Here is a 13,229-nt window from a genome sequence, read left to right on the forward strand (position 1 = left end):
TTTTTCCCTTATAGGTTATAGGATTGGATTCATTATTTATATTGCTTTAATAAAATAACCACATAGGAAAAAAAGGTGGCATAGAATATACTACTTTGAAATACTATCACAGAAGGGAAAAAGCTTCCATTTGAAGCTATAGTAGCAGGAAGCTAATTAATATTTATGATTCTTTATAATAGTCTCTTCTATAGAAGAAGAGATAGCAAAATATCCATTCTCATGGCTTAGCATTAATTTTGAATCTGCTATATTTTCCATAGTACTTGTCAACACACTAAGAGCAAATCCCAGAGGATCAGCAGTCATAGACTTACAGACAGTTAGTCATGGATATTAAATGATCATGAGGGCTCACAAATACCTCAGTGGGTCATTGTCTTTCAAGTGTATATTGTTTTACACTGGTAAGATGGAAAAGCATGAAAATCACACCAAGTCCTCTATTTACTACACATTTAAAAAATATTTTATGAATTTTTAAACAAATGGACTAATTTTTATTTCCAAATGTCATTTTAAAAGGGAAAGGATTGAGATTTGATCAAACCATGAAAAAAGGCAGCTCTGAATTTATCTAACAATTTATCAGTCAGATATAATGCTGTATTTGCAAATAATTTCTCTTTTTTCTTCAGTAAAGTCAAATTACCAATAATGAAGAGTAATTTCAGAAGATCTCCATCTTGTATTCATTCTTTCCATCTATTTGAATATAATTAAATTATTTAAATGAATATTTATATTACATTTTTATAAACTAGAGACTGAAAATAAGGTATTATTTGTTATAAAGTACCATTATTGAATAACTTTGATAGAGATCTTTAGCAATATTTCATTACTTCAAGAAAGTATCAATTATAATTTTTCAAATCAAAGAAAATATTTCAATTTATATCCTTCCTTTAAAAACCTTCATCTGGTGAGTTATGTTTCCCATTGCGGGATGGAATGGGTAAAATGCCAGAGGTTACAAAAACCTACTTCCTATTTTACCCTAGGAAACTTCTACCATAACCAAAATAATAGTGTCCTTATGGTAGGGTTAAAAGAGGACAAAAACAAAATCAAGGGGTTCTTTAAGTATTTAGTTAAACTTCTTGAAAGTTCAGATTTAATGTCATATCACTTGCCAGAAATATTATTTCAGTGAAAAAGGATTAGAGCAATTTGGATCTATTCATGAGATCATTGATTTGAGGGTCTAAAATGAATCATATATGTAACTTGCACAATTATTTTATTTTTTTACATTGGAAATTGAGTTTCAGAAATATTCTTTCACTCACCCAAGATCAAGAAGATAGTTTTGGGGCAGAGTCAAATTGGCAGAATGAAAGGTCACAACTGCTGAACATTGCCTAAAATTCTTTTACAAAGTAATCGTCGAAAACACCAAAGGCAATCCTGAGTTTTAAAGAAGAAAAAAATCACACTAAATATTTTTTTTCGAGCCAAAGTAATCTTAGGAAGACAAATAAAGATATCTGTGTGCACTTGGAAAGAAAGTCTAGCCAAGAGGGCTGGAGAGAGGAAGAATCACTGAGTGGTGTTAGTAAACCATATTACTTTCAAGGGGTCATATTTAACCACTTCAAGGAAGATCAGGTGCCATTTGGCAATGCTATTGTCCATTACCCATTTGTAACAGCAGGGTGAACTGAAAGCAAGCTTTTAGAACAGGATTCGGCAACATATGGCTCTTTCTGCAGGAGCCATAAAGTCAATTTTTTTCAGGTACTGTTACAGGAACGCGCATTGTTACTGGAGTGTCCACTGTGAACACTGTACAGCTCTCACGAAATTACATTTTAAAAAATGTAGCATTTATGGCTCTCATGGCCAAAAACGTTGCCAACTTCTGTTTTAGAATATTGCATGCTGAGTGACAGAACTGTTGTTTTGAGAAAGCAAAGGATTGTGGGAGAAAGAATCCTGGTAGGAGGGGCTTTTGGTTGAGGTGAAAGGAGGGGAGAAGCTCACTGGAGACTGAATCAAGAGCCAAATATTAAGGGTTTCTTATCACAAAAGACTGTTTTTGACATCCAGCTGTCTATTGCCATCAAAAGGAGATTGAGATCTCCAGATTTGAGGGATCTAGGACTCTGGGAGTGAACCCCAAAGCCTCCACCGATACATTGCTTAACAAGGGACCCTACCTTAGTTACTATAGTTTAGATCATAGATAAGAATCCAGATTTAAGAGGACAGGAAGGTGAACCTTTGGGTTGAGCCACTAGGCTCCCCAAGGAAAAGGACCTTGATGGCATAGACATTTTAGGAGTTCCCTTCATTTCTTCTATCCTCCTCCTTCTCTAGCTACCTTGTTTAACCTCTAATAAATAACTCATAGTCAAAGAGACTACAGCAAGTAATTAAGAAGATCATCCACCATGATCAGGTGGGATTTATACCAGGAATGTAAGGATGGTTCAACATTAGGAAAACCATCCACATAATTGACCATATCAACAGTCTAAAAAACAAAAATCACATGATTATCTCAATAGATGCTGAAAAAGCCTTTGACAAAATACAGCATCCATTCCTATTGAAAACACTGAAAAGTATAGGAATAGAAGGACCTTTCCTAAAAATAATAAACAGGATATACCTAAAAACATCAACGAGCATCATATGCAATGGGGAAAAATTAGAAGCCTTCCCAATAAGATCAGGAGTAAAACAAGGATGCCCATTATCACCTCTATTATTCAACATAGTACTAGAAACACTAGCAGTACCAATTAGAGAAGAAAAAGAAATTGAAGGTATCAAAATAGGCAATGAGGAGACTAAGCTATCACTCTTTGCAGAAGATATGATGATATACTTAAAAAATCCTAGAGAATCAACTAAGAAGCTTGTAGAAATAATCAACAACTTTAGCAAAGTTGCAGGATACAAAATAAATGCACATAAATCATCAGCATTTCTATACATTTCCAACACATTAGAGCAGCAAGAGGTAGAAAGAGAAACACCATTTAAAATCACCCTAGACAATATAAAATACTTGGGAATCTATCTACCAAAACAAACACAGGAATTATACAAAAACAACTACAAAACACTTTCCAAACAAATAAAACTGGATCTAAACAATTGGAAAGCCATTGATTGCTCATGGGTAGGATGAGTTAATGTAATAAAAATGACCATTCTACTCAAATTAATTTACCTATTTAGTGCCATGCCTATCAAACTACCAAAAAACTTCTTTACTGAATTAGGAAAAATTATAACAAATTTCATTTGGAATAACAAAAGATCAGGAATATCAAGGGAAATAATGAAAAAAAAAATGTGAAGGAAGGGGGCCTAGCAGTACCAGATATTTAACTATACTATAAAGCAGCAGTCATCTTAACAATATGGTACTGGCTAAGAGATAGAAGGGAGATTCAGTGGAATAGACTTGGGTAAATGACATCAGCAAGGCAGTGTATGATAAACCCAAGGAGCCCAACTTTTGGGACATGAATCCACTATTTGACAAAAATTGCTGGGAAATTTGGAAAACAGTATGGGAGAGATTAGGTTTAGATCAACATCTCACACCCTACACCAAGATAAATTCAGAAAGGGTGAATGACTTGAATATAAAGAGGGAAAATATAAATAAGTTAAGTGAACACAGAATAGTATACCTGTCAGATCTCTGGGAAAGGAAAGATTTTAAAACCAAGCAAGAGTTAGAGAAAATTACAAAATATAAATTTTTTGATTATATTAAGCTAAAAAGCTTTTGTACAAACAAAAACAATGTAGTCAAAATCAGAACAACAAATTGGGAAAAAATCTTTATAACAAAAAATTCTAACAGGGTCTAATTACTCAAATATACAAGGAGTTAAATCAATTGTATAAAAAATCAAGCCATTCCCCAATTGATAAATGGGCAAGAGACATGAATAGGCAATTTTCAGGTAAAGAAATCAAAAGTATCAATAAGCACATGAGAAAGTGTTCCAAATCTCTAATAATTAGAGAAATGCAAATCAAAACAACTCTGAGGTATCACTTCACACCTAGCAGACTGGCTAAAATGAAAGAAGGGGAGAGTAATGAATGCTGGAGGGGATGTGGCAAAACTGGGACATTAATGCATTGCTGGTGGAGTTGTGAACTAATCCAACCATTCTGGCTGGCAATTTGGAACTATGCACAAAGGGCATAAAATGCCTGCCCTTTGATCCAGCCATACAATTGTTGGGTTTGTACCCCAAAGAGATCATAAATAAACAGACTTGTATGAAAATATTTATAGCTGAGCTTTTTGTGGTGACAAAAAACTGGAAAAGGACGGTATGCCCTTCAATTGGGGAATGGCTGAACAAATTGTGGTATATGCTGGTGATGGAATACTATTACGCTCAAAGGAATAATAAACTGGAGGAGTTCCAGGTGAACTGGAAAGACCTCCAGGAATTGATGCAGAGTGAAAGGGGCAGAGCCAGAAGGACATTGTACACAGAGACTGATATACTGTGATAAAATCGAATGCAATGGACTTCTGTACCAGCAGCAATGCAATGACCCAGGACAGCTCTGACGGATTTATGGAAAGGAATGCTACCCACATTCAGAGGAAGAACTGCAGGAGAGGAAACATATAAGAAAAACAACTGCTTGAACGTATGGGTTAGGGTGGACATGATTCGGGATGTAGACTCGAAACTACCACCCCAATGCAATGATCAACAATTTGGAAAGAGGTCTTGATCAATGACACATAATAAAACCAGTGGAAATGTGTGTTGGCCATGGGTGGAGGGGGGGAGGGGTGAAGGGGAAAGTGGGAGCATGAATCATGTAACCATGTTAAAAACAAATAATAATAAATGTTCAAAAAATAACTCACAATCAGATCAAAGGAGAGTCAATTCACAGGGCAAGAGAGGGAATAGGGGTCTTTGAGTTAGCTACTCAACTCATAATCCATTTTTAGGAAGACACCTTGTGGTGTCCACAACAGCTGAGGGAAAGGCTTCTGTTTGGAGAGGGCCTATGCTCATCTGGCCAGAGTTTCCATCAACCTCATCATTTAGGGAAACCTTTCCACTACTTATCAATGTCTGCTCATGTCTTGGAACAGCCACCTTTTCAAAGAAATCCCCTCAGAATAATGGCACATTGAGAGAGGATCTGATAGACACACACACCCTTGTTCCATCATACCTTGTCACCCCACCTCTCTCAAATATAGCCATTTATTAAACCATTCATTTGGTGTAATAAATGGGTAGAGCACAGAAAATTAATGAGAATATTTTTTTAAGATGAGACCAGAGTGAAATAGAAAAAGTGATATTCAAACATAAAACTTATAGAAGCATAAAAAGTAAAAATGAGCTATAAATCATAGTGATTTAACATGGCTAAACTGTCTTTATTCCCATATGGGAAAATGATACATAAAATACTAAACAATATTGTTATCATTCAGGAACTTAGAAGGTATTTTATATAGAGATAATTGGAGGGAGTCAATTATGTCTTATTGAGAGAAGAGGGAAGGAAGAGGTAAAAAGGTAAATTATTTAATATAAAAGAGGCATGGGAAGGGGAGCAAAGATTGCAGCTTTTTAGCAGTGAAAGCTGAAATTACTCTGATAATCCTTCTAAATCAATCTTTAAAAAGTGACAGGTTAGTAGCAAGAGGCTTCTGAATCTCCTTCCAACCAATAATTACAAAGTGTCTCAAAAGGACAAAAATCAAAATTGGATTACTAAAGGGGCTCTCCCATTTGGTATAGCCTTAAAGGTAGGCAGTGGTTGCAGATTCCCATGGTGTAAGGGAGCAAAACTCGAATTATTAAAGGGTAAGCTAATCACCCCTCCACAACACTACCTATCACAACAGAGTCAGAGTGAGGATTGGGAAAATTCTAAATTCTTGGGGGGCTGGATGAAGGTACAACAGACTTACCCTTGAGGGCAGTGCAAGGTCTTGGCAGTGAGACTTAAATCTGGAGGCTAAAGAACACAAAGCCTGTGCAGCAGAGTATGGAGCTTGGGAAGAAACAAGGTTGGAGACAGCCTAGGCAGCAGGCACTGGAAATATACTCTCAGGGAAAAATGTTTTAAAGGACCTTACACAAAGAATGTCACATTACCTGCTCTCATTCAGGCTTCTGGCTGGGAAGGGAGGATACTACCAAGGCAAATCCTGCAAGATAGAAGATAAGAAAACAATCAACATGCACAAACCTCAATCCACTAGTGGCAAAAGGAATAAGCAGCAGCAAAAAAAAAAAAATCTCAACCATGGATAATTTCTATGAAGAAAATGAACAAAATACAGAAGCAATTGCAGAGAGTGACAAACAAGAAAACACATCCAAACTTTCCAAAATAAAATATGTTGGTCACAAGCTCTTGAAAAACTCAAAAAGGAGTTCAAGAACCAAGTAAAACAGATAGAAGAAAAATGGGTTTAGGTCACCGGGTAACTGAATAATTATCAATTCCCAACTAAAGAATAACCTCAAGTCAAAATTACTTTTATGGAATTTTATTTACAAATGAGAAGAGAGAGAGAAAGTAAGAAATTTAGAGAGAGGATAAGGTAAGACTGTATAGACAATGAAGCAATATCTACACATAACATATAGACACCATTTGTTATTGTATCCAGATTTTTAATGGAGAAACTGAAGGAGTTTAGGAAGGAAATAATAAAACTATACTCATGAAGAAATTCAACCTTACCCTATCGAAACTAAATAAATCTAACCAAAAAATAAATTAAGAAAGAAGTAAAGGAAGTGGATGAAATTTTAGAAAAGTTTAATCTGATACCTAGAAAAAAACAAAATAGGAATAAAAAGGAATATACCTTATTTTCAGCAGCACATGGTACATATATAAAGATTGACCATATACAAGGGCATAAAAACCTCACAACCAAATGCAGAAAAGCAGAAATAATAAATGCAAATTTTTCAGATAACAATGCAATAAAAATATAATCAATAAAGGTTCATGGAAAGAAAAATTAAAAATTAATTGGAAACTAATTATTTCAATTCTTTAAAATGGTTAAGTCAAAGGACAAGTTATGGAAGCAATCACTGATTTTGTTAAAGAGAATGACAATAAGGAGACAACATATCAAAATTTATGAGATTCAATTAAAGCAGTACTTGAGGAAATCTATATCCCTGGATGTTTATATCAATAAAATAGAGAAAAAATGCTATCCATCTCTTGTTGGAATAGGAATGTAAATGAAAGCATATGATGCATCACTTGTTTATTTAGGTATATGTTTTGAGGTTATGTTTTTATAATATTCACTTAAAAAATAAATAATAAGGGATAATGGAAATATTTTTGCATGATAATACATGTATTACTAAGATTGAATTAATTTCCAGCTCTGGGAAAAGGAAGAGAAGAGAGGAGGGAAATAATTTGAATCACATAACTTAGGAAGACTTAAGTATAATTTTTATATTAGAATTAAAAAACAAATAAAAGAGGTGTACAACTAAAATTTTTTACAGTTAAGTGGGAAATAAAAAGGGAAGAGCATGTAACACTTGAACTTTACTCTCACCTGAATTGGTTGTAATAGAGGATGTATTTACTCTCCAAGTTCAGCATAGAAGTTTATTTTGCATAAGAAAGAAATAGGATAAAGAGCTAAGACAAATTGGGAGTTGATAAGAGAGAGAATAGATTAAGGGAGGCAGTATTCAGAAGCAAAAACCCTAGAGAAAGGGGCAGTTGGGTAGCTCAGTGGATTGAGAGCCAGGCCTAGAGATATGAGGTCCTAGGTTCAAATCTGGGCTCAGACATTTCCCAGCTTTGTGACCCAAGCATGTGACTTAACCCCATGGCTTAGCCCTTTCCACTCTTCTGCAGAATATTAAATGCCCCATTTTAAGACCAAAATGTAATAAAAATACATTAAGCAAAGGCCCCTGATAGCATAGATTAAAACTTACTTAAAAACTAAAATATATAATCCTTAAGAATGAGGGAGTCAAAAAAAATCATAGAAATGACTGATCATTTCATTAAAGATAATGGCAACAATTAGAAAATATATCAAAATTTGTGGGATGTGGCCAAAATAAAAAGTAGAGGGAAAGGAAAAGGTAGAAATGTACTGGGGTGCAACAAAACCCCAAGAAAGCAGGATCAATTGAGTTTCAATTTGAAACGGGGAGGTGCTCTGGGTAGGGAAGGTTTGTCAAGCTAAAACTGGCTGGGAACATTACAGAATGAGAAAAAATACCTCCTTCAACATGGAATTGCATCCTTTTTCTATTACAGGGCAACAGGAGTGAATTCACTCACTCTTTGTAAGAAACCATCAACTAAAAGTCCCCTAAGTAATCAGGAGGCTTCAGAATTTCAGTGGTGACTTGGGAGAGAGAATACCACTCTGATCTTCTCTCTCTCTGATCCATTCCCCCCACTGAAGCAGTTTCTTTTTTTACAGAAACTTAAATCAATGAAAGGGAGAAAGACTAAATCAACAAATTAGTCATACGAAGAAGTCTAAAATTGGAAAATATTTTGAATTAAGCACAAAAATAGAAACCATAAAATTCATAAAATGAATAAAAATAGGAAAAAGGGAACCTGTAAAGAAAAATAGAAATGATTTCATGAAGGAAAGAAAATAGATAACTGGTTGATTATTTTTTAAATTAGAAAAATTAAATGAATGTTAGAACTGATCATCTAAATGAAATGAATATTTACAAAAATTTAAATTGTCAAAAAAATAGAAAAGGAATTAAGATATTTAAATTAATAGAGTCTTAGGAAAAGTTATTAAACATGCTATAAATTATATCATTGGGAGATGAGGTGGAAGGAAGTATGTTTTTACCAAATGGTAAATAATAACAGAAATTTAAAGAAAAATTGATTCCATAAACTCTTTGGGAAAAAAAAAAGGTAAAAATAGGGCCTTACCAAATTCATTCTCTGAAATAAATATGGTTTTCATGTCAAAACTGATGAGAGGAAAAATGGTGAAAGAGAACTATAGTCTAATTTCCTTAATGAACATTGATATAAGCAATTTAAATAAATATTAGCATAAAGATTCCAGCAACATATCACAGACTATGTACTGAAAAGGTTAATCTTTTCCCAGAAATATTAGGAAAAGATTATAAGTATAATCGGCAATAATAATAACTATTACAATAAAAATATCATATAAATATCATGTATCAAGAGATACAGAAAAAAATCTATTTACAAAACATAATCCCATTCCTATTAAAAACATTAGAAAATATAAAAATAAATGTTGCTTTTAAAAAAGAAATAAGTATCCAAAACCAAGAGTAAAACTTATTTCTGAGGATTAATTATAAACCTTCCAAAAAGATCAGTGGTGGAAACAGGATGTCCATTATGAATATTATTATTTGTTATTGCACTAGAATTGATACATGAGTCAATAAGACATGAAAAATAAATCAAATGAATAAGCATAGGCAAGGAAGAATCAAAACTATAATTCTTTTGAGGATAACATAATAGTTTCCTTAGAGATCCCTAATGAATTTTATTTATTTATTTTGTTGATTAATTGAGAAAATTTTTTCCATGTTTCCATGATTCATGTTGTTTCCCTCCCCTCTTCCAACCTCCCCTTCCATAGCCAATATGTAATTCCACTGGGTTTTATATGTTATTGCCACAGTGTGACTCTCTCTATGTATATGATTCTCCTGGTTCTGCTCCTTTCACTCTACATCAAAGCCTGGAGGTTGTTCCAGTTCATATGGAATTCCTCCAGTTCATTATTCCTTTTAGTACAATAGATTCCATCACCAGCAGATACTTTGTTTAGCCATTCCCAAATCAAAAAGGATCCCTTCATTTTCCAAATTTTGGCCACCAAAAAGAGAACAGCTATAAATATTTTTGTACAAACCTTTTCCCCTATGATCTTTTTGGGTTATAAATCCAGCAGTGTTATGGCTGGATCAAAGGGTAGGCAGTCTCTTAGTGCCCTTTGGGCATAGTTCCAAATTGCCATCCAGAATGGTTGGATCAATTCACAACTCCACCAGCAATGCAATAATGTCCTCATTTTGCCACATCCCCTCCAACATTTATTACTTTCCTTTTCTGTCATGTTAGCCAATCTGCTAGGTGTGAAGTGATACCTAAGAGTTGTTTTAATTTGCATTTCTCTAATTATAAAAAATTTAGAACACTTTTTCATGTGCTTATTGATAGTATTGATTTCTTTATCTGAAAATTGCCCACTCATGTCCCTTGCCCATTTATCAATTGGGGAATGGCTTGATTGATTTTTACAATTGATTTAGCTACTTATAAATTTGAGTAATTAGACCTTTGTTAGAGGTTTTGGTTTTAAAGATATTTTCCCCAATTTGTTGCTTCCCTTCTAATTTTAGTTGCTTTTGATTTGTTTTTACAAACCATTTTTAATTTAATGTAATAAAAATTATTTATATTATATTTTCTATTTTTTTTCTTCCTCTTGCTTGGTCTTGAAATCTTTCCTTTCTCAAAGATCTGACAGGTAAACTATTCTGTGTTCAACTAATTTACTTATGGTTTCCTTTTCTATATCCAAGTCATTCACGCATTCTGAATTTATCTTTGTGTAGGGTGTGAGATGATGATCTAAACCTAATCTCTCCATGTTGATTTCCAATTTTCCCAGCAGTTTTTGTCAAATAGTGAATTTTTGTCCCAAGAGCTGGGCTTTTTGGGTTTATCATAGACTGTCTTGCTGAAATCATTTACCTCGAGTCTATTCCACTGATCTTCCCTTCTGTCTCTTAGCAAGTATCATATTGTTTTGATGACCACTGCTTTATAGTTTAAGATCTTGTACTGCTAAACCACCTTCCTTCATGCTTTTTTTTTGTTGTTATTTCCCTTAATATTCTTGATCTTTTGTTCTTCCAAATGAACTTTGTTATAGTTTTTTTTTCCCTAATTGAGTAAAAAATTTTTTTGGTAGTTTGATAGGTATGGCACTGAATAATCAAATTAATTTGCGTTGGATTGTCATTTTTATAATGTTAGGTCATGCTACCCATGAGCAACTAATGTTTTTCCAATTTTTTAGATCTAGTTTTAATTGTATAGAAAGAATTTTTTAGTTTTATTCATACGGTTCCTGTGTTTGTCTTTGAAAATAGATTCCTTAGTATTTTATATTGTCTAAGGTGATTTTAAATGGAATTTCTCTTTCTAAGAGAACACTAATGATTAAAAAAAACTGTCAAAATCATTAACAACTTTAGCAAAGTTGAAAGACATGAAATAAGCATGAACAAATAAATATTTCTATATATTATTTTTAAAAACCAGTGGAAGAGATATGGAGAAAAATTTCATTCAAAAGAACTGCAGATAATATAAAATACTTGGAAATGTTTCTGTCAACATATAAAAAAGTATATGAAACAGAAAACACTTTTCACTCAAATAAGATATAAATATTTGGAGAAATACTAATGGTTTGTTGTTTTATTGCGAAAATATAATAAAAATGATATTAGCTAATTTTATTTATTGATTCAGTGCAATACTAATGAAACTACCAAAACATTACTTTATATATATTTCTTTTTTTTAAACCCTTGTACTTCGATGTATTGTCTCATAGGTGGAAGATTGGTAAGGGTGGGCAATGGGGGTCAAGTGACTTGCCCAGGGTCACACAGCTGGGAAGTGGCTGAGGCCGGGTTTGAACCTAGGACCTCCTGTCTCTAGGCCTGACTCTCGCTCCACTGAGCTACCCAGCTGCCCCCAAAACATTACTTTATAAAGCTAGAAAAATAATATTTAAAATTCACCTAGAAGAAGAAAAAGGTCAACAATGAAAACTTCACAAAAATGTGAAAGAAGCCATAGTATTGCCAGATGTGAAATTATAGTACAAAGCATTAATCATTTAAATAAATCATTGAATTAACTTTATTAAATAAATCTTATGAGATTGATCAGTTGATTATTTATGTATAACACATACAGAAGAGAATGAGTACAGTAGCCTCCTGTTTGATAAACTGAAAGATTACAGCTATTGGGTTAAGAAATCACTCTTTGAAACAAACTTTTGGGAAAATTAGAAATCATTCTGGAAGAAACTATGCATAGACCAGCATCTCACAAATTATAACAAGGGAAGTTCAAAATAACTACATGATTTGAGTTTATTTTTTTATATCATGAGCAAATTATGATAGTAGAGAATAAATTACCTTTCAAAGCTATGAACAGAGGAATAGTTTCTGAGCAAACAGAAGATACATATTAAGTATGTTTTGGATTATATTAAGTTAAAATGTAGCTGAAATTAGAAAGGAATTAGTGAAGTGGGAGAAATTTATCTTAATTTTTCTAATAAAGTACTCATTTTCTTTTTTTTCAACTATAATATTTTCTTAGAAAAATTTTCCGTGGTTACATGATTCTTGTTTTTACTTTCCCCTTCACCCCCCTTCACCCTCCTACCCCATATCCAACATGGATTTCCACTGGTTTTAACATGTATGATCAATCAAGACTTATTTACATAATTAATAGTTACATTGCTATGTTTGTTTAGTATCTACATCCCCAACCATCCCCACATAAACCCATGTGTTGAAGCAGTTGTTTTTCTTCTATGTTTCCACTCCTGCCGTTCTTCCTCTGAATGTGGGTAGCATTCTTTTTCATAAATCCCTCAGAATTGTCGTAGGTCATTGCATTGCTGCCAATACAGAAATCTATTACATTTGATTTTACCACAGTGTATCAGTCTCTGTATACAATGTTCTTCTGGCTCTGTTCCTTTCACTCTGCATCAATTCCTGGAGGTCTTTCCAGTTCACATGGAATTCCTACAAAATGTAAAATAAATAATTTTGATTATATTAAATTAAAAAGTTTTTGTAGAAACAAAAACAATGCAACCAAAATCAGAAGGGAAACAACAAATTGGGAAAAAATAATTATAACAAAAAACTCTGACAAAGGTCTAATTACTCAAATATACAAGGAACTAAATCAATTGTATAAAAAAAATCAAGCCATTCCCCAATTAATAAATGGGCAAGGGACTTGAATAGACAATTTTCAGACAAATAAATCAAAATTATCAGTAAGCACATGAGAAAGTGTTCTAAATCTCTAATAATTATAGAAATGCAAATCAAAACAACTCTGAGGTACCACCTCACACCTATCAGATTGGCTAAAATGATAGAAGGGGAAAG

This window comes from Gracilinanus agilis, chromosome 3, assembly GCF_016433145.1.
Source record: "Gracilinanus agilis isolate LMUSP501 chromosome 3, AgileGrace, whole genome shotgun sequence".
NCBI classification, from domain to species: Eukaryota; Metazoa; Chordata; class Mammalia; order Didelphimorphia; family Didelphidae; genus Gracilinanus; species Gracilinanus agilis.